The sequence below is a fragment of the Bos mutus genome, chromosome 21 (genome assembly GCF_027580195.1).
Source record: "Bos mutus isolate GX-2022 chromosome 21, NWIPB_WYAK_1.1, whole genome shotgun sequence".
NCBI lineage: Eukaryota > Metazoa > Chordata > Mammalia > Artiodactyla > Bovidae > Bos > Bos mutus.
This window is the reverse complement of record NC_091637.1, coordinates 66,292,170-66,314,225: the sequence shown is the minus strand read 5'-3', so window position 1 is coordinate 66,314,225 and position 22,056 is coordinate 66,292,170. Positions and strand designations below refer to the sequence as shown.

At 44.0% G+C, this 22,056-nt stretch overlaps 1 protein-coding gene and 1 pseudogene across 1 annotated transcript in view; one reads left to right on the top strand and one right to left on the bottom strand.

Moving 5' to 3' along the window:
- Positions 1–22,056, bottom strand: part of RCOR1 (REST corepressor 1) — a 117,566-nt gene that overhangs the window by 68,335 nt on the left and 27,175 nt on the right. The gene's annotated exons all lie outside the window — the stretch shown is intronic.
- On the top strand, positions 12,851–14,307 carry LOC102283762 (retinol dehydrogenase 14 pseudogene; annotated as a pseudogene).

The following is a 22,056-nucleotide window of genomic DNA, read 5'->3' as shown; positions in this document are numbered from 1 at the left end:
TAATCTACAACTCAATAATAAGAAGACAACCAAATTAAAGTGGAAAAAGGATCTAAAAAAGTATTCATCCACATAAGCATATGAAAAGATACTCAATATCATCAATCAACAGGGAAATACAAATGAAAAGCACCAAGGAAATTCTCTGGTGGTCCAGTGATTAGTGCAATGGCCCATGCTTGATCCCTGCTCAGGCAATTAGATCCATAAGCCACAGGGCAAAGAAAGAAACAGAAACACATACACAGTGAGAATACACTTCACACCACCAGGGTGGTTATAATTTAAATGACAGACAATAACAAGTGTAGACAAAGATGTGGAAAAAATGCAACCCTCATACACTGCCGGTAGGAACGTGAAGTGGACCAGCCCCTCAAGAATGGAAAACAGCTTGGTGTGGAATCCAAGACTGGAAGCAATGCTCCCAGGACCCACGGGCACCAGATTCCAGAGCCACACAGACCCCAGTCCACTGCTGAACTTCATCTGTCCCCTCTGCAAGACTGTGGGATCCTCTCCAACCTCAACGTTCTGAAATTGCATTAATTTATTTTTTCCTTTACTCACTGTGCTGGGCACTTGGTGGATCTGTTCAATCTAGAGATTTATGACCTTCAGTTCTGGAAAATTTTTTAAGGACTAATTTAATCACTGTGCCCTTTCAATTTTCTCTTTTCCCCCTCTCTCTAGTAATCCAGATGGAGGCTCTCCTGAACTGATCCCTCAACTGTGATATACTCTTTCTGTTTTGCGTCTGCATTTATCACTAATTGTTGACATGAAGTCGTAACTGCTTGGCCCTCTCTCTCTCCTGGCGTGGCGTCTCTCTTCCCTGTGCATACACACATACACCTGAGGAAAGCAGACAGCATGTGCTGCTGCTTCAGGACACTTCTGCTACAAAACCTCAGCACCATTATCACACTTGAAGAAAACCGACACTCAATACACAGTCCACATCCACATCTCCCCACCTCCTCCTCCTCCCCAAACAATACTCTTCACTGATCTCATCACGGCTCAGGCACTGTACATTTTCATCGGTCTTCGCTTAATACTTTCTGAATGATTTTTTTTCAGTTTCCTATTGAAAATTTCCTCTGCTCTTCTATTTTCCAAGAGCTCTTTCTTACTCTCTGAATGGTTCCCTATTTTGTATAATCATTTTTTTTTTTTTTGGCTGTCCAGCACACAGGATCTTAGCTCTCTGACCAGGGATCAAACCCATGCCCCTTGCAATGGAAGTGTGGTGTGTTAACCACTCGACTGCCAAGGAAGTCCCTTTAAAATACTATTTTTGTATCATGAATTTAACATTTTCTTTAAGTTCTTTTAGCCTTTTGTTTTTGAAGTTTGAACTTTCCTTCTGCAATTTACGTTTTCTCTCTTCATTCAATTTATTTTTTATCTGCTTGCATTACTGTTAGAAGCTTTCTTCATGTTTAGAATGATCCTTGACTGCTGAGGCACAATTAGGAAGGAAGTCTTAAAAAGCAGGTTTTCCCTGCATGTGCACACAAGGCTTCCTAAGCAGCAGGGCTCGCAGAGTGATGGGACATGGATCCATCTGTTTCCCTGAGAGCCACGATGGACTGTGTTCTCTAAAGCTGACCACAGTACCTCTTACTTCATGTGATCTTCTAACACTGTGACCAACTGGAGCTCTTGCCTCCAAGAGGTGAGGTTTATGTTCCCTCCCCCTTGAACTTGGGCAAATTTGTAACCAAAGCATGTGACATGCTTTGACTTTCAAGCACAGAGACAAAACAGATTCTACCTGTTTCTCTTGAGACATACACCTTTGCAAAGTGTGTGTCCGAGTACGTGATCTGAGTGCCTTGAAGCAGCAGCACAATCTAGTCCACACGCAGAGACCTTGTGGAGAGGTCCAGAGACTACACGCTGAGAAAGGAGCCTGCTGTGCCCCCACCACACACGCAGACCCACCTCCCTGTGCCCACGGCTCTTCCAGCTCCACCGACTGACAGCAGCCAAGACGTTACCTGAGCCAGCATCAGAATCGCCCAGCAAAGCTCCCCCAAATTCCTGACCCACAGAAAGCATGCAATTAGCTTGGGGGGGGGTCATTTTTTAGGCACGAAAGTAAGAAAAATACTACTATACACTGGAAAAAAGGGGACCTTTGTTATGTGGTGGTGGGAAATGTGGTGTGCAGTCATGTGGAATCTTTTACCTAATCAATTCAAGTGACCCATCGAAGGAGACTCCCGGGCATGACACTGAACATGTCACCAGTCTCTTCACAATGCCTATGATAAAATGAGAGGGGAGAGAGGAGTAGCTAGGGAAAACGGATTGCTAAAAATAAAGGAAGTCAGCTGCGCCTGAGTGCCGCAACTGCTAAAGCCTGTGAGCCTAATGCCCGTGCTCCACAACGAGAGAAGCCACGGCGATTACAAGCCGAACACCGCAACTAGAGAAAAGCCCGTGCAGCAGCAAAGACCGAGCACAGCCTAAATAAACACATAAATGAATACATCAAAACGAGAAATGGCTATGGGGGAGAAATCAAATCCAGGCTGTGGGTGAAAAACTTTTTTAAATACCTCAGAAAGATCCAAGAAGGTTCCAAATTGGCATTTCAAAACAAACCAAGGATCTTCTAAAAACATTAAGGGCTGCTTCTAAAGAGCCTCTTCAATGAAGCAGTGGAGCTGCTCAGACTGTTAGGAGCAGCTGTCCCGCAGCAGATGCACAAGGAGCCGGAGGAAGGGAAGGACCCATCGGAAGGTGGCTTTTGTCTAACTGGAGTGGATTAATAAACTGACACACAGAAAACCTACACGAATTTTTAAGGAAGTGTACCAGTTTGGACTGAAAGAGACAAAAATAATATAGAACAAAGGCCTTTTTTATTCCCAAAATATTATGAGCATGAAGCAGACTAAGAAAACTTCACTCAGCTATAAAACCCAGCCATTCCTTTTTTTTTAACTTTACACTGGAGCACAGCTGATTAGCAGTGTTGTGATAGCTTCTGGTGCGCAGCAAAGGGATCCAGTTATACACATACACGTACCTGTTCTCTTTCAAATTTTTTTCTATTCAGGTTATTACAGAGTAATGAACAGAGTTCCCTGTGCTACACAGTAAGTCCTTGTTGGTTATGTATTTTAAATACAGTAGTCAATCCAGAATACATGTCAATTGCAAACTCCCAATCTATCCCTCTCTAAAAACCAGCCATTTCTTGAAAAAAAATTTGCAAATCATAGATCTAATAAGAGATCAATAACCGGAATACATAGAGAACTTGTAAAACTCAACAGTATCAACAACAGATTTTAAAAATGGGTGGAGTACTTCAACAGACATTTCTCCAAAGAATATACACCAATGGTTAAGAAGCACATTAAAAGATGTTCAGTATCACTAATCATTAGGTAAATACAAACAAAATGATACCCAGTAGGATGGCTACCACCAAAAAAAGAACAGGAAAATAACAAGCATTAGTGAGGATGTGGAGAAATCTGAACTTTTACATGGTGCTGGGAATGTAAAATGGTACAGTCAATGTGGAAAACAGCAAGGCAGTTCCTAAAAAAAAAATTAAATTACCATATGAGCCAGTAATTCCACTTCTGGGTATATATATCCAAAAGAATTGAAAGCTGGATCTCTGCGATATTTGTACACCTATGTCATAGCAGCATTAGTCACAACAGCTAAAACATGGAAGCAATCCAAGGCTCCATCCACAGAAGAATACCCAAGCAAAATATGGCACATCCATACAATGGAGTATTATTCAGCCTTGAAAACAGAAGGAAATGCTGACACAGGCTACAGCATGCAGGAACCTCGAGGACATCATGCTAACAAACACAGGCCAGTTACACAAACACAGACGCTGTATGAGTCCACTTATATGAGGTGCTTAGAGTAGTTAAAAGTCACAGAGACAGAGAGCAAAACGGCAACTGCCAGGAGCTGGGGGGAGGTGGATCGTGGGAATGAGAGCTTAAGTGTTTAATGGATACAGAGCTTCAATTTTACAAAATGAAACGCATTCTGGAGGTGGATTTTTGCTGACGGCTGTACAACATTATGAAAGTTTTCAATATCATTGAACTGTTCACTTAAAAGTGGTTAAGACGGAACAACAAGGTCCTTGTGCAGAGCACAGGAACCTACATCCAGTCTCCAGGGATGGAGCATGATGGAGAAGACTGTGGAAAAGAACGTGCATGTGTGAAACTGAGGCGCGGCGCTGCGCTGCGCAGCAGGGGTTGGCATGGCGTTATGAACTGTAAACCAACTGTACTTTGGTAAAAAATGGCTGAAGAGAACTGAAAGTAGCTCAGTCATGTCCAACTCTTTGCAACACCATGGACTGTATAGTCCATGGAATTCTCCAGGCCAGAGTACTGGAGTGGGTAGCCTTTCCCTTCTCCAGGGGATCTTCCCAACCCAGGGATCAAACCCAGGTCTCCCACATTGCAGGCAGATTCTTTACCAGCTGAGCCACAAGGGAAAATAGTTAAGATGGTAAATTTTATCTTACATGTATTTTAACCCAATTATTAAAACCTAGACACTACTATAGTAAAGGATAACTCAGAAGGCAAAACAAAACTCTCAGAGTAGAGCCAAGAGCCTTGGAGAATCACTCCCAGGTGAGAGAACTGAGTCCTGATAAAGGGCTGGCAGCTGTGCCCGCCTGGATTTCAGGAACACCTTGGACCTGTGACTGCTGCGCCTGTTTTCTCCTTTTCTGAACAGGTGTGCCTGCAGCATCTATCCTAAGCCTTACCCACCATGTGGAGAAAACAGATTACTTGGCTCTTAAGTCCACATGTGTCCAGATCCAGAACTATACCTGAGGAAACACATCTGGCCACAGCTGGCCTGATTTAGGGGACAGGATCTGATGTCACAACTGGAAAAGGGTGCTGGGGGAGGGTATGAACATAATTTGCATGTAGTAGGAACATCTTTGACTATACAGATAAAGGTCCATATAGTCAAAGCTATGGTTTTTCACATGTACAGATGTGAAAGTTGGACCATAAACAGGGCTAAGAGCTGAGGAACTGATGTTTTAGAACTGTGGTGCTGGAGAAGCCTCTTCAGAGTCCCTTGGGCTGCAGGGAAATCAAACAGTCAATCCTAAAGGTAACCAGTCCTAAATATTCATTGGATGGACTGATGCTGAAGGTGAAGCTCCAATACTCTGGCCACCTGATGAGAAGAACTGACTCACTGGAAAAGATCCTGATGCTGGGAAAGATTGAGGGCAGGAGGAGAAGTGGATGACAGAGGATGAGATGGTTGGATGGCATCACTGACTCAATGGACATGAATCTGAACAAACTCCAAGAGACAGTGAAGGACAGAGGAGCCCGGTGTGCTGCAGTCCATGAGGCTGCGACAACTTGGAACATGACTTAGCGACTGAATATCAACAATGGGAACATCTTACAATCAAAAGGTAAATTGTGGTAAATCATCTTTTCCAAAAGTGGTCACAACATCCTCCTACACATTCTCCTCAGAATCAGACTTTGATTCAAATTTTATCAAGAGGTGGAGTCTATGTTGCCTCCCTCTGAGGCTGAACAGACATGAGACTAGGGCAGAACCGAGGCTGTGAGGCTCCTGAGGCAGGTCACAAAGGTGATTTGACTCTCACCTGGCTCTCCTGGCACGTGCCCATGCTGAGACCCAGGAAAGGAGGTGCCAGGCCAGTCCAAGCCGCTTCAGTGGCCCTGCTGATCTGTGTGCAGCCACTATGTGACTACAACCTGAAGAAAAATACAAGCCAAACCTGCCCACGTAAGCCCTTCCTAAACCCTGACCACCAAAAACCGTGTGAGATAGTAAAATAACAGTTGTTGTTTTCAGGCAATAGCTGTGACAACAGCAATACAAACAGTGACTAGGATGCAGGCTGACAGTTGTTGGAGGCTGTAGGCCTTTACATCTGGGCCAGTTTTCTCTCAAAGAAGAATCTTATCTGCTGCCCGGAGGGAACAACCAGGCTGCAAGAATTCTGGGATGTCCTGAGGTTCTCACCATTCACCGTGGAAACTTCACACAATCTCTGCACCCAGCACCGTCTCTGGTCTAGGCACCCACACTCCAGCCTTCCCCTCCAGCATCCCTGGGGCTCACACTCCACTACGAGTAAACTGGCCCTCTGCTGGGAGACGGAAAGGGTAGCTGCTGGGTGACAGGAGTGGAGCCAGACTTCCAGTCAGCCCTGCAGCTGAGCCCTGCCCACAACACACTAGGCCCTGCAGACAGCTGGCACGTCCACCTGCCCCCCACCCCGGCCTTTGGGAGGCGCTGCAGCAGCAGCCTTCTTGCTTCCTAGGGCCTCACACCACCTCTCCCTCCCTCTGGCTCAGCCTCCTCAGTTCTGCCAAGGTAGTTACTTTACATTAGCCTGTTTTCAGTTTCCAAAACACTAGTGACATCTCCAGACTGCTCTACTCTTTCCAGTATCCCATTACTGAAGGCATCAAAACTCAGTCTTTTTACCCTCTACCCGTCTGCCAGCTCTATATGCTTTGTTCACATTCCCTCAAAGCTAATCTCTTAGTTCAGCCTTCACTCTCACTAAAAATCTTTCAAATGGCCTTCCTAACTCTCTTCTACACTCTACCCAGGCTTTCCTATGATGTCTCAGAATACTCCTCTGCTCCTATTATGCTAGCACATACTAAGCGTTCAGTGAGTTTAACGATTAGTATTATCATTAAATAATCAGCCCAAGACTTTCGTAAGGATTATCTCTTAATCCTCATACCAACCCTATGAGATAAATATTATCCTCACTTAACAAAGAAAGTAGTTCAACAACTACCTATGGAATTGAATCATTTCTCATTTTTCTCTTGCCAAATAATCTCAATAGTCTCACCCAAGCTCTAAAATTTTATTTTCTACAGTTCAAAGGTAAAAAATTGGAGGCACTACACACAATTTACACTAAACACAGATTTTCAAAATCACAGACATTTGCTAATATTGGCATTTAACAAAACACTTTACTCCTTCTAGATGACTCCTAGTCCCACTTATTCCTTCTCTTACATGAGGAAACTGAAAGGACATGGGCCAAGATACAGCTGAGGCAGGAGAAGGGGGGATAAAAATCAAACACACCTACAGGGAATGGAGTCACAATTATATCAATGCCTATGTTAATACTCTCATCCCCAAATACTGAACTTATCCAATCACAAGGGAGGTTCTCCCAAATGTTCCCAACATGAGATCCAGAAATATAAGATTACTTTCATGAATATTCAGACACAATGCTGCGCCAATCCTCAGTGTAACTTGTCTACAAAGAGAAGTGAGTCACAGCTACACAAGTTCAAAGCTACCAGATGAGGATATGACCACCTGTGTAAAACCAGCCTTCACACTACACTTGACACACTACTCCAGTCCCACAGTCACTGTACTAGACACAGGAGGACAGAGTAGAAATAAAACATGGATTAATCTGTGGGCAAGAAATATGACACCTTGTGCAAGTTATTTAACTTTCTGAAGCCTGAGAGTAGGCTTCCCTATCTGTAAAACACTGAGTAGAAACTACTTCCTAGGTTGTCCTGCGATGCACTGACCACAGTGGCTGGCATACAAAATGCATAAATGTCATCTACTATTTCTAAATAACTACTCAAACATATTCTTTAAATTATAATCAGACAAGAGGCTAATAAGTATGGTGGTCTCTGGGTAACTGTGAGACTCAAGAGGAAAAGGGTAAGAAACCAATTATATTTCACTCTACCTTTTTCAAATTTAGCTGTTTTACACCAGTGACACATTACCTATTAAAAGATTTTAATTAAAAAAATGAAATTTCAACCAAAATAAGAGAGGCATCTGATGCCCCACAAGGCCTCCTTCATGAGTCTGCCAAGTCTGGGAAGGACAACCTAGAGTATCTGTCGTCTTTCTGGAATTAAACATGTGTTCTGAGATAGATTTAGGGGTCCACATCTAGTCCCTACACAGCTGAATACTAACCGTTTAAACCTAAAAGACCAAGCCTGCAGCACAGAGTTATCTTATTCTCTTCAATTTCAAACATTCAATTAATTAAAAACATGACCAGTTCTTTACACTATAAAAGGTTTATACAATTTCACAGTTTTAATTCCAAACTATTCTGTTTAGTTACCTTCCCCCACAGAAGGTAAAACATCCAAACACTTTTTAATGAGGAAATTTTATTACATTTCAAGCTAGATCTGCCTAGCAACAAGTTATAAACTTATGTCACCTACTTATGTTCCCATGGATACAGTCATGAACAGTACAGTGGCAGCTGCACAAAATCAGGACAAGATCCCCAAGAGATTCATACTGAAAACTTGAATCGAAAACAGTGCTACAAAGGTAGGGACAATGTCTAGTGCCCTTCCCATTAAAATTCACTTCTCCGTTACCTACAAGTCCAAACATCCTTCTGCTAGAATCTCCCTCCTTAAACCGACCCCCAATCAGTGTTTCTGAAAAAAACTGTTAATAAGAATTCAGTAACAACGTCCACATCAGACTGATACTGACCTTGGCCTATCTGTATATTCCCAGGGTTGGTTCCCATAGTTCTTTCTGATGTAGCAAATTTGTCAAATTGGCTTGGACACAAGGAGGAAACCCATTCTATGTATGAAATCTATAATCTGAGGAAAGTTAAATGTTTTTATTGGTTTTTTAAACTAATTTTTTTTAAGTACTGATATTTGAAGTAAAAGAAGTACCTAATACAAATTGTGAAGACAATTACTTTAAATGTGGATGTTTATTTCCAGTTTTTAAACACTACAGAAACTATAAAAAACTAAATTTAAATACACTACAACTAGAGAAAATAAAGAAATGCTCCCTCATAACAATGTACTTTTTCCCAAACTATAAAACTTCTAACACAGAAAAGGCAAAGACTTTTCTTTAAACCATCTTTCTCCTAGCAATCTGACCAAAAACTAAAAATCCTAGAAGTCGTAAGTAAAATGACAAATTTGTCTACATAAAATCTAAAACTTAAAAAAAAATTTTTTTAACTTTTTAAGAGCTAAACTCCTTACATCATCAAAATAAAAGCATTTACAAAACTGGTATCAAGGGCTTCCCTGGTAGTCTAGCGGTCAAGAATCTGCCTGCCGATGCAGAGAACACGACTTTTATCCCTGGTCTGGGAAGATGCCACCCGCTGTGGAGCAACTAAGCCCGTGCGTCACAACTACTAAGCCCAGGTGTCTAGAGCCTGCTCTCCACGAGAGAAGCCACTGCAGTGAGAGGCCCACACACTGTAACCAGGAGCAGCCCTGCTCACCGCAGCTGGAGAGAGCCTGGGCACAGCAATCAAGAGCCAGTGCTGTTGTTATAAATGCACGAATATGTATCAAAAGGCTAGTTCCTTTAATGTACAAACAGTCCTCATAAATCAGTAAGAAAATAAAATGGGCAATGGTCACAAATAGTTCATAGAAAGAAAAAACAAATGATCCATAAATATATGTATGCTGCTAAGTCACTTCAGTCCTGTCCGACTCTGTGCGACCCCATAGACGGCAGCCCATCAGGCTCCCCCGTCCCTGGGATTCTCCAGGCAAGAACACTGGAGTGGGTTGCCATTTCCTTCTCCAATGCATGAAAGTGAAAAGTGAACGTGAAGTTGCTCAGTTGTGCCCGACTCTTAGCGACCCATGGACTGCAGCCTACCAGGCTCCTCCACCCATGGGATTTTCCAGGCAAGAGTACTGGAGTGGGTTGCCATTGCCTTATATAAAAAGACTGATAATCATTCTTAAAATAAGGACACTTTCAAAATCTACATGGAATGAGAAAAACCTCTGCAGAAGGCAATTTCATAGTTTTCTATCTAAATTTTGATCCAACTGTTTCATTTTTAGGAATCCACTGTTGTTGTGTTAGTCTCTCAGTCATATCTGACTCTTTGCAATTCCATGAACTACAGCCCGCCAGGCTCTTCTGTCCATGGGATTTCCCAGGCAAGAATGCTCAAATGGGTTGCCATTTCCTTCTCCAGGGGATCTTCCCAACCCAGGATGGAACCGGCATCTCCTGTGAGGCAGGCAGATTCCTCACCACTGAGCCACCTGGGTACCTACTGTACAGAAAAGTGAACCTAAGTGAGCAGAGACTGCATGTAGCAAGACAATCATGCAGAAATTGTAACAGAAAATACCAGAAACAAGAATATGTTTATCAATAGGGTTAAATTATGACTGAAGTGAAGTGAAGTTGCTCAGTTGTGTCTGACTCTTTGCGGTGTCTGACTCTTTATGACCCCATGGACTGTAGCCTGCAAGGCTCCTCTGTCCATGGGATTCTCCACGCAAGAATACTGGAGTGGGTTGCCATTTCCTTCTCCAGGGGATTTTCTCGACCCAGGGATCGAACCCAGGTCTCCCGCATTGCAGGCAGACTCTTTACCATTTGAACCACCAGGGAAGTCAAATTATGATTAAATCCACACAAACACTACACAGTCATTATGAAGAAAAATAGCTGCCTTTATAGTTCATTTCTATATATGTGTATATATACAGTCTAATAAGTATATACTGCTTCAATATTTCTCTATATAGGAGATTTTAGAAATTTATATGGAGGAAAATTTTAAAGTTGGCATGAGAAAAACTAGAGATATAGGACAGAGAAGGAGGACTTAGAAATTAAAAACAATAGCAGTACATGCAAAAAAAAAAAAACAGATTTTACTTTAAAAAAAATTGTTTCTAAATATCTAAAAGGCAAGCAATCTGAGAACATATATATGCAACGATAACTAATGTATCACATTGATAAGAAAATCATAAAAAAGATTCAATGATAAAAGGACGTAGAGACAATTCAAAAGGGTACAGAGAAAATGTTTTACCTCTGGAAGCTGCAAAAGTTTTTATTAAACAAGGCACTCTTGTTTATTCATCTATTTGTCTAGTGCAAGCAAAAATATATACAGCAAAACAGACTGCAATTTACTGCTGCTATGCACTACTTATGTGCCTTCTGGAACACAGCCTGGCAATGTGTCTAAAGATCTTCAAAATGTTCATACATGATGACCTAGTAATTTCACTTTGGGGAATCCACAGAAAAAATCCAAAATACAGGGAACTGTTTTATATATATGGAGATTCATCTCAAATTGCTTATAAGAAAAAAAATTAAAACTGAATATTGAAATTAAACCTGAATATTACCAACAATAAAGAGAGGGTATGTCTGGTAATATTCTATTTCATGTTCAGTTCAGTTCACTTGCTCAGTCGTGTCCGGACTCTTCGCGACCCCATGAATCACAGCACACCAGGCCTCCCTGTCCATCACCAACTCCCGGAGTTCACTCAGACTCACATCCATTGAGTCAGTGATGCCATCCAGCCATCTCATCCTCTGTCATCCCCTTCTCCTCCTGCCCCCAATCCCTCCCAGCATCAGACTCTTTTCCAATGAGTCAACTCTTCGCATGAGGTGGCCAAAGTACTGGAGTTTCAGCTTTAGCATCATTCCTTCCAAAGAAATCCCAGGGCTGATCTCCTTCAGAATGGACTGGTTGGATCTCCTTGCAGGCCAAGGGACTCTCAAGAGTCTTCTCCAACACCACACTTCAAAAGCATCAATTCTTCGATGCTCAGCCTTCTTCACAGTCCAACTCTAACATCCACACATGACCACAAGAAAAACCATAGCCTTGACTAGACGGACCTTTGTTGGCAAAGTAATGTCTCTGCTTTTCAATATGCTATCTAGGTTGGTCATAACTTTCCTTCCAAGAAGTAAGCGTCTTTTAATTTCATGGCTGCAATCACCATCTGTAGTGATTTTGGAGCCCAGAAAAAGAAAGTCTGACTCTGTTTCCACTGTTTGCCCATCTATTTCCCATGAAGTGATGGGACCGGATGCCATGATCTTCATTTTCTGAATGTTGAGCTTTAAGCCAACTTTTTTTCACTCTCCACTTTCACTTTCATCAAGAGGCTTTTTAGTTCCTCTTCACTTTCTGCCATAAGGGTGGTGTCATCTGCATATCTGAGGTTATTGATACTGTTATCCAATTATTAAAAGTTTTGAAGACCATACACATAGAAAACTATTAATGTCATAATAACACTAATAATGAGCTTACTTCTTGTCAGGTACTGTTCTAAGCACTTTATGTACTTTAATTCAGAATGTGGTCCACTGGAGAAGGGAATGGCAAACCACTTCAGTATTCTTGCCTTGAGAACCCCATGAACAGTATAAAAAGGCAAAATGATAGGATACTGAAAGAGAAACTCCCCAGCTCAGTAGGTGCCCAATATGCTACTGAAGATCAGTGGAGAAATAACTCCAGAAAGAATGAAGGGATGGAGCCAAAGCAAAAACAATACCCAGCTGTGGATGTGACTGGTGATAGAAGCAAGGTCCGATGCTGTAAAGAGCAATATTGCATAGGAACCTGGAATGTCAGGTCCATGAATCAAGGCAAATTGGAAGTGGTCAAACAAGAGATGGCAAGAGTGAATGTTGACATTCTAGGAATCAGCGAACTGAAATGGACTGGAATGGGTGAATTTAACTCAGATAACCATTGTATCTACTATTGCAGGCAGGAATCCCTCAGAAGAAATGGAGTGGTCATCATGGTCAACAAAAGAGTCCGAAGTGCAGTACTTGGATGCAATCTCAAAAACGACAGAATGATCTCTGTTCGTTTCCAAGGCAAACCATTCAATATCACAGTAATCCAAGTCTATGCCCCAACCAGTAATGCTAAAGAAGCTGAAGTTGAACGGTTCTATGAAGACCTACAAGACCTTTTAGAACTAACACCCAGCCCGCGCAGGGGCCGGTGGGCCCTCGGCCCCGGCGGCTATGGCAGTGGGTACCGCGGCAGCGTTACTGGCTGCACTAGGTGGGATCCTGTGGCTAGCCGCCCGGCGGTTTGTGGGGTCCAGCGTCCAGCGGCTGCACCAAGGCAGGGACTCCGGCCTCATGCGCGGGAAGACCGTGCTGATCACCGGGGCGAACAGCGGCCTGGGCCGCGCCACAGCGGCCGAGCTGCTGCGCCTGGGGGCTCGAGTGATCATGGGCTGCCGGGACCGCGAGCGCGCCGAGGAGGCGGCGGGCCAGCTCCGTCGCGAGGTCTGCCCGGCGGGAGGCCCCGACTCGGGGCCCAACTCCGGCGGTGCCGGCGAGCTCGCCGTCAAGGAGTTGGACCTCGCCTCGCTGAGCTCCGTGCGCTCCTTCTGTCAGGAGATGCTCCAGGAGGAGCCTAGACTGGATGTGTTGATCAATAATGCTGGGGTCTTCCAGTGCCCTTATATGAAGACTGAAGATGGATTTGAGATGCAGTTTGGCGTGAACCATCTGGGACACTTCCTACTCACCAACCTTCTCCTTGGACTCCTCAAAAGTTCAGCTCCCAGCAGAATTGTGGTCGTTTCCTCTAAACTTTACAAATATGGAGACATCAACTTTGAAGACTTGAACAGTGAACAGAGCTATAATAAAAGCTTCTGTTACAGTCGGAGCAAACTGGCTAACATTCTTTTTACCAGAGAACTAGCCCGCCGCTTAGAAGGCACCAGCGTCACTGTGAATGTGTTACACCCTGGCGTAGTGCGAACTAACCTCGGGAGGCACATACACATCCCACTGTTAGTCAGACCACTTTTCAATTTAGTGTCATGGGCTTTCTTCAAAACTCCAGAAGAGGGGGCCCAGACTGCAGTTTATTTGGCCTCTTCACCTGAGGTCGAAGGTGTTTCAGGGAGGTACTTTGGGGACTGTAAAGAAGAACTGTTGCCCAAAGCTATGGATGAGTCTGTGGCGAGAAAACTTTGGGATATCAGTGAAGTGATGGTTGGCATATTAAAATAGGGACAAGGAATGGACGAGAGCTGTTTGGAAAACCGGATAGCAGCCCTGTCTTTAGTCAGGAATGGTGTGTCTTGGATCCTTGCTGCTTGAAAATACAATTTTGGTTTTACAATAGTACTGCTAAGAGGTTCATAGAGGTATTTTTAAGTTACTAAGAAGTTATTATTTGGAGAGCATAAAATTTCCCAAAAGATGTTTTAAATATATATAATAAGCATATCAATAATTATGAGTGTCATGTTTATGCATGGATTACAAATATTGAAGAATTTAATGACTTGAAATAGATACCTTGAGAAGTTTTTCACATAACTGTGAGTTTTATGGTATATTTAGTGTTAAATATTTTAATGATGATACTGGCTTTTGTGGGGAATAATATGCCTGGTGTGAATGCACAATTCTTACTTGGAATAAACGTATTGATACAGATTCTTAAAAAAAAAAAAAGAACTAACACCCAAAAAAGATGTCCTTTTCATTATAGGGGACTGGAATGCAAAAGTAGGAAGTCAAGAAACACCTGAAGTAACAGGCAAATTTGGCCTTGGAATACGGAATGAAGCAGGGCAATGACTAATAGAGTTTTGCCAAGAAAATGCACTGGTCATAACAAACACCCTCTTCCAACAACCCAAGAGAAGACTCTATACATGGACATCGCCAGATGGTCAACACCAAAATCAGACTGATTATATTCTTTGCAGCCAAAGATGGAGAAGCTCTATACAGTCAGCAAAAACAAGACCAGGAGCTGACTGTGGCTCAGACCATGAACTCCTTATTGCCAAATTCAGACTTAAATTGAAGAAAGCAGGGAAAACCACTAGACCATTCAGGTATGACCTAAATCAAATCCCTTATGATTATACAGTGGAAGTGAGAAATAATAATGCTAAGACAATACTAATGGTCCAAAGCATTACTATTGGGGGTTGGTTTATTTTCTTTTACTTGAGTCAGAAACCATTGAGAATTTAATGAAAGTTATCAATGCTGACATTTTCCACAAAAAAAGCACACATTTTGCACACCACTTCAGAGGGTTCCTAGGTCCCAGGTAAAAAACCCTGTGTGATCAGTATGTTTACAACAGAGTAAGAAACAGGCGTATGGAAAACACAGGGCAATACAGCCAGGTGGAACCGCTCTATTCTGGGCTGTGGGTCTCCATATTCAGTGGAAGAGAAAGTACAGACCATGTCTAGTTGGGAAGGATTTTCGTGTAAGTTACCAAGGTTGGGGGTGGGAGAGCGGAAGGGGTGATCCATGAGAATTTTTAAGTCAAACAAACCTGAGCTCAATCCAAGCTTGACAGATGACTAACTATGTAACATTGGGTGAGTCAGTCTTAGTTCCCTCTGGGTAAAAGGCCAGAGTTCTTCACAAGACTGCTATAAATGTACATCTAAAGGGTGTTCTATAAAAGATAATCCTCTCCCTACATAATAACTTAACAATTTTAAAAATTAACATTACCTACCCCAAACTCAGGATTTCCCTGGTAGCTCAGCGGTGAAGAATCCACCTGCCAACGCAGGAGATGTGAATCCCTGATCCCTGATCCAGGAGAATCCCCTGGAAAAGGAAATGGCAACAATCCAATGCAGTATTCTTGCCTGGGAAATCCCACAGACAGAAGGACCCTGGCGGGCTACAGCCCACGGGGTCACAAAGAGTCCGACTCCGCTGAGCAACTAAACGCTGCCGCCAAACTCATCTGAAAAGCTAACAAACTAGCTACTAATCCCTGAACCTCAACACACACGAGTCTGCCAAGCACATCCCAGCCCACTAGTCACCCCAGCCACCTTTCTCCCCATCCTGCAAGTGGAAAACAGACCAACAGCAATATTTAAACTGAGCCTTGCCCCTTACTACAAACACAACTAGTGTCAGAGCTGCTGCAGCATTAAAAATGTAACTTGAAACACACTGCGGTAAAGCGTCATAAATACCAAAACATTTGTTGTATACTACCTGAAACCCTCTGCCCCCAGTGGCAGAAAGCACAGCGCTTCACTTGACCACAGTCCACTTTTCAACTTGTTGAGTGAAAAAGAGGTCTCCCAGCTACTCAAATCTGCAGAAACCCAGTTTGGAGAGGTTGGTTTTGTTCTGGTTTTCACACTACAGTCAGGGCTAATAAAGAGGCTATTACACTGCATTCAAGCCTAGAATTTTCACTGACACTCCCCCTCACCAGCTGGGGCAAGACAGCACAGGGCATCAGGAAGCCCTCCTCAGAAGTCCGTCCCTCCCCAGTGAACTTCAGGGATGACAGAACGGCCCTCAGCCCACACTCCGCCAGCACAGCTACGTGTGGGTGCACAAGCATGTCGGTGCAAGACACTCTGGAGGCGCTTCACATCAAAATGGGATCTTAAAGGTCACACCTCAGAAGTGCACCTTCTATTATACAGAAAAACAAGATTTTTAATTTTAGAATTTTCTTTTACAGATGAAATATTCTACTGAGCTCAAGTTCCATTTTGGATTGCAAACTGACATTCCTTCAAAGTACAGAGTAAAAAGAACTCCACCCACAGAGCTTTCTGGATCCCACCTGGCCCCAGACCACGTGGGAGCTGCGGGTGTGCCCGCTGTCCTGTGAGCACCTGTAACAACTTCCTACCAGGTGAGAGGGAGCTTCTGAGCAAACAGACCTTCTGAGATCCTCTGATTAACTGCAGAATGAAGCTCTATCTTATGAAAGGATGAGGTTCCAAGTTACCATGTAATGTGAAAAAGGCACACAGTCAAAATCAATCTTGAAAAATACCTCAGGAAAACTCCCCACTGGAGGCCAAAAAGCAAAGTCATCTCAGAAAGCGTAAAGCCTTCACTGTCAAAATAACTCCTATACTCACTCAGTGAGCATCCAAACAAAGTTGCTGGCTTGTTATTTAAAAGTCATCTTCCACTTAAAACGTGAGACCCGAACTTCACATGGTCAAACTTCATACTGAGTGAGAGAAACACAAGACTGAGGGTAACCCCCAGCTCTTGCCTCCTCCAGGGCGCAGGTACAACTATGATGATCACATATGCAGGCGAGGCCTAGCCAGCTTCAGTTTATACCCACCAGTTCAACATGATCTTTAACAGGCCCCGGTTCACTCTCAGAAGTAGTCTGGACTAGTCTATTACCAACGAACCTGCTCCACGCCTCGTGTAGTGAACTCACAACACATCTGGGCTGGTCCGTGACCCATGTTAACCAAGCACATGTGACAGGACTGACGAGGTGCCCATTTTGGACCTACAGGGTAAAAAGATTAGCAATTTCTGGGACTTCCCCAGTGGTCCAGTGGCTAAGGCTCCACACTCCCAATGCAGGGGGCCCAGGTTCAACCCTTGGTTGGGGAACTAGGTAGCTTGCCACATGACACACAGTGTGGCAAAAAAACACAAAATAAAGTAAAAGCATATAATGTTTTTTATAAAAAGAACTGGCAACTTCTGCTTCCTCTTTCTTGGAAGCCCTGAGCCACTGCATAAGAAATCTCACGTCCCAAGCACAGGCCCTGCGACTGCACAGAGAACAGAGTCCAGGTGTCCCGGCTCCTCAGTGAAGCCAGCAGACAACACCAACCCCGGCGACTCCCAGACAGCAACCACATGAGGCTCCCCAAGTAAGCACAACAGGACAGCTATCCAGGCTCCGCAAAAACCACAAAATAAGCATCGTTATCTAAAGCTTAGAGGTTTGAGTGGTTTGTCACACTTTTCTGTAATTCCTTATGAAATACTCCAGAGGTAGGTGGAGCTGATTCGATAACCTGAGCCAGAAAGGGCAGGATCTTTGGTGATGGCAGTCACCACTTCCCATCTAATCTCCTGGACAAGGTATGAACCTCAGATCCAGAAACTTAACATAACAGACAGACGGGCCCAATAAGACCTGGGAAGGCTAAAGCTGAAAAAGGCTTGAGGTTCAGTTACTGCTCCACTGATGTCAGAGAGGATTCCTGACTTCCAGTGGAACCTCAAACACCTTGACCATTTATCACCACGATGGCTGAAATGCAACAAATAGCCTGCCCAAGATTTCTAAATTCCTGCATGTCCTGCGAGCCACAACACAACACAACACCTCTACTAGTCGTCAGGACAGGGTCAAAACCAAGGTGCTCCAAGTTGGGTTCTGCCACTCAGCAACTGAGACCTTTGGGCAAGCTGGTTAAGCTCTCTGAATCTCAGTTTCACCATTTGTACAATGGGGATGATACAACTTGTGTTGTGGGATTTTTTTAAGGATTAAATAAGATCTTGTCTGTAAAGCGCTTCAGCAGTATTGGTTCTTACACACACACACACACACACACACACGAGCGTGCACACACACAGAGCTAGAAACAAAGGTGAGAAAGCTGATAATGTGCCTTCAGAATGACATCAGTTCTTTCACAGTTAGACTACTAAAGACATACCTAAAAAGGACATATACAAAAAGCACCTACAAGCCAATAAAGGTATTCACTGCTGAGAACTCAGGCTAGAAACCCGTATTTTGTAAACTTCCTGGGAAGAGTTTCTGTCCATGTCTTTAAATAAAAAGAAAGTTGCTACTGAGAGACAAATTTGCACCAGGCACTATCCCAGAAGCTGGGGTATGAAACGCAACTAAATTGAAAAGCTCTCACCTCAGAAAGCTGACCCTTCTAGTGGGTGTCTGAGGGAGTCAGACAATAAACAAAATAAACTAGGAACTATGTCTGATTAATGAGAGTGAATAAGAAAAAAATAAAGCAAGGAAAGGGAACAGGAAGCAGCTGAAATGCTTAGACAGACTGACCCTGGAAAAACTTCAGTGAGAATGTGGTATCTCAGTGCAAAGGGAAAGAGATAAGGCCATGAGCCACATAGATTAAGGGTTGAGGGGAGGCAGAGGAACAAGAATCAAAGTGAGTGCAGAGACCCTAAGGCACGTGCGTCTCTGACAATGGTCAAGAAACAGCAAGCAGGTATCTGTGACCGGAGTGGAGCAAAGCTGGAGCTGAGGTCAGGGGTGACAGTGACCAGATCTCAGAGGGATGACCAGGGAACCTGCTCTAGATGTCACGAGAAGATGGGCCAGGCCAGAGGGTGCCCAGATACTGGTCACACATGACTGTGGCTTGTCAGGGAGGGTTGCTTCCAATGAAGTTAACACTTGAATCGGAAGGCTGAATAAAGCCTACCTATTATGAAGACTGCCCTTCATAATTTGGGTGGCCTGCAACCCATCGGAGAAGGCAATGGCACCCCACTCCAGTACTCTTGCCTGGAAAATCCCATGGACGGCGGAGCCTGGTAGGCTGCAGTCCATGAGGTCGCTAAGAGTCAGACACGACTGAGCGACTTCACTTTCACTTTTCACTTTCCTGCATTGGAGAAGGAAATGGCAACCCACTCCAGTGTTCTTGCCTGGAGAATCCCAGGGACGGGGGAGCCTGGTGGGCTTCCGTCTATGGGGTCGCACAGAGTCGGACATGACTGAAGCAACTTAGCAGCAGCAGCCCATCAGTTAAAGGCCTGAATTGAACAAAAACACCGAGTAAGAGGAAACCTCTCCAACATGATGACTTGAGCTGGTTCTCAGGCCTCTGAACTCGGGCTAGAACTTACACCATCATCTCTCCTGGGTCTCCAGCATGCTGAGAGCATATTTTGGAACTTCTCAGCCACCAGAGTCACATGAGTCAATTCCTTGTAATAAGCCATACAGATATCAACACAGATGGTTCTCCTATTGATTCTGTGTCTTTGGAGAACCCTGCCTGACCAGACTTCAAAAAGAGGAGTAATCTACAGGGTCTCTTGGGGGTAAACAGGTCAAATAACATGAGGACTGCAAGCTGACCACTGGATCTAGCAACATGGAAGTCACAAGTGATGTTATGAGCACTTTTAGAGGAGTGGGGCCTAAATGGAATGTGTTCAAGAAAGAATAAAGGGATAGGAAAGAAGAGAATATAGACAATTAACTACAAGAGGAATTAAAAAAAAAAAAAGGAAAAGTAACAGTGTTTTATAGGCTACTAAGAATGGTACAATAAAGAAGAAAAATCTAATAGCATTATATAAAGAAGAATAACTGGAGTGAGTCTTCGAGTAGGAAGAAAGTCGAGTGCACGTGAAGAGGTGGTGGTCTCAGCCAGGAGCATAAACACTCTCACAAGACAAGGCAGAGGGCCAGGCACACAACTGGGAGGGGCACATATGCCCGTGGGAGCCTGTGGACGTTTCCTTCCAATGGCTTCAGTTTCTTTCCCAGTGAAATAAAGGAAGGATGGGGAAGGAAGAATTGGAAGGTTTAAAGTGAGATATTTAAATACTGTTCAAGAGAGTAACTAGAGTAAAACAGAATGTAACCGAGAACTGGCCTGCTTGAGTTTGGTGACCAGGATTCTAAAGTCAGACTAGTCACTAGGCTTTCTCAGCCACTCTTCAGCTGTGCAGACACAAGCAAAGGATAAGCAAGAGGCTGGATTAAACAAGGCCATGACAGATGCAGCTGTGCCCCTCCCCCAGACCCCACATCCAACCAGGCTGCCAAGGCTCGCAAGCTTCACATGCTCACAGAGCCCCAGCCCACACCCAACACCCCAGCTGTCCCCACCTCCCCCAGGGGTGAGGGTCGGACTTTGGTGGGCTTTGTTCTGTCCACTCTAGCACAAGCCACACCAGCTCCAACACCCAAATTCAGCTGCTTTTCCAGCAGGTACTTAAGGAAGCCAAGAGACAAACCCGAATACACAGAATACTTTAGACCCTGGGAGGCAACTCTGACCATTAAGAGACAGGAGCCAAGGCATGTCTCCGTGGTCCACCCCACACCCCGCCCCTGGGAGTGTTCTCAGAGGTGCTATGGTTCTCTGGGGACTTTCAGCATTGCTGAGAAACCAGCTAAGGTTCTTGTGAATCAGTAGCCAGCTTGGTAACATACCTTTTCATATATGCTTTCTCTCTTTCTCTGCCTCACTTTCTTGTTTCCCTCTTACTCTAACTTCAGATAAAGTACTAGCATATAAGCTTTGTCTTATGCTCTCTTTTCTGGCAAATCCAGGCTAAGACACAGGTTGTGGCTTAGCCAAGATTGTAGATGAAACCAGAAGAACATAAGCGAACAGGAGTAGAGGATGGGATTGTAACGACCAACTATGGAACAAAACCACAACAACGCTCAGAGGAAAAGTGGCAGGATCAATGAACTGAAAGTCACGATGGACCTTAAGTCTGTAGGAAGTGGGATGTTGGAAGATGTGAGCTAAAAAGATCAAGGAGGAACAGTCAGAGTGCTAAGTCTGATACTAAGATGACAGAGGAGTTTCAGATGACGGTAATCCACGGGAATGGCAAGAGAGGGAAGGGCAGAGAACAGGGAAAGGAGTCAAAGAAGTAAGAAGCTGAGGTGCTTAAGGACCAGGGTCACTGTAGTGTAACCGTTGCCCAGCCACTCACAGCAGCTCTGAGATCAGTTGTCTTCATGGATACTGAAATGACAGAGGACTACAGACATTGGACTGTCCTCAGCCACAGAAAGGTAGAAGCTACTCCTGTTCTAGGGACAGACTAGTAACTCAGACCCCGCCCACTGAGGATACTTAGAGAAACTGAGCGAAATATTTAAAACACGCGCTTGAAGCAACAAGACAACTGACAAGGTAAGGTCAGAATGCAGGATAGGCAGGCTTGGGGAGGGAAGGCCAGCCACTGAGGTCACTTTTTTCCCCCAAGGTTGTTTGCCAATTTCACAGGGGACCATTGAGAGACAGCAATGCACCTGACAGGCTTACGGAGCTAAGGCAAAGACACTGGACTGCACTAGCACTGCACCGGTGAGAGGAGAGGAAGACGGAGGTGAGAGAACGCCCATTTGCTGGTGGACACTCCAGCAGGCTAGCCTCCAGGAGTTAAAGATGAAACTGAGGAAAGCAGACCTTCCAAGGCGTTGCACCTTAGTTCTGAACCATTTCAACTGGCTCCTCTGAAACTCGATTAAGGTGATTCCAGGGTGCTAGTGTAAGTAAGATATTATCCTGGACTTCAAATTTCTTCTATAATCAATTTTGCAAATTCCAAGTTTGATATAAAACATGCAATAAAAATGACCAGGCATATGAGGAAAAAATACAACATGAACAAAAGACAGAAGAAATATAAAATAGAAGCAGATCCACA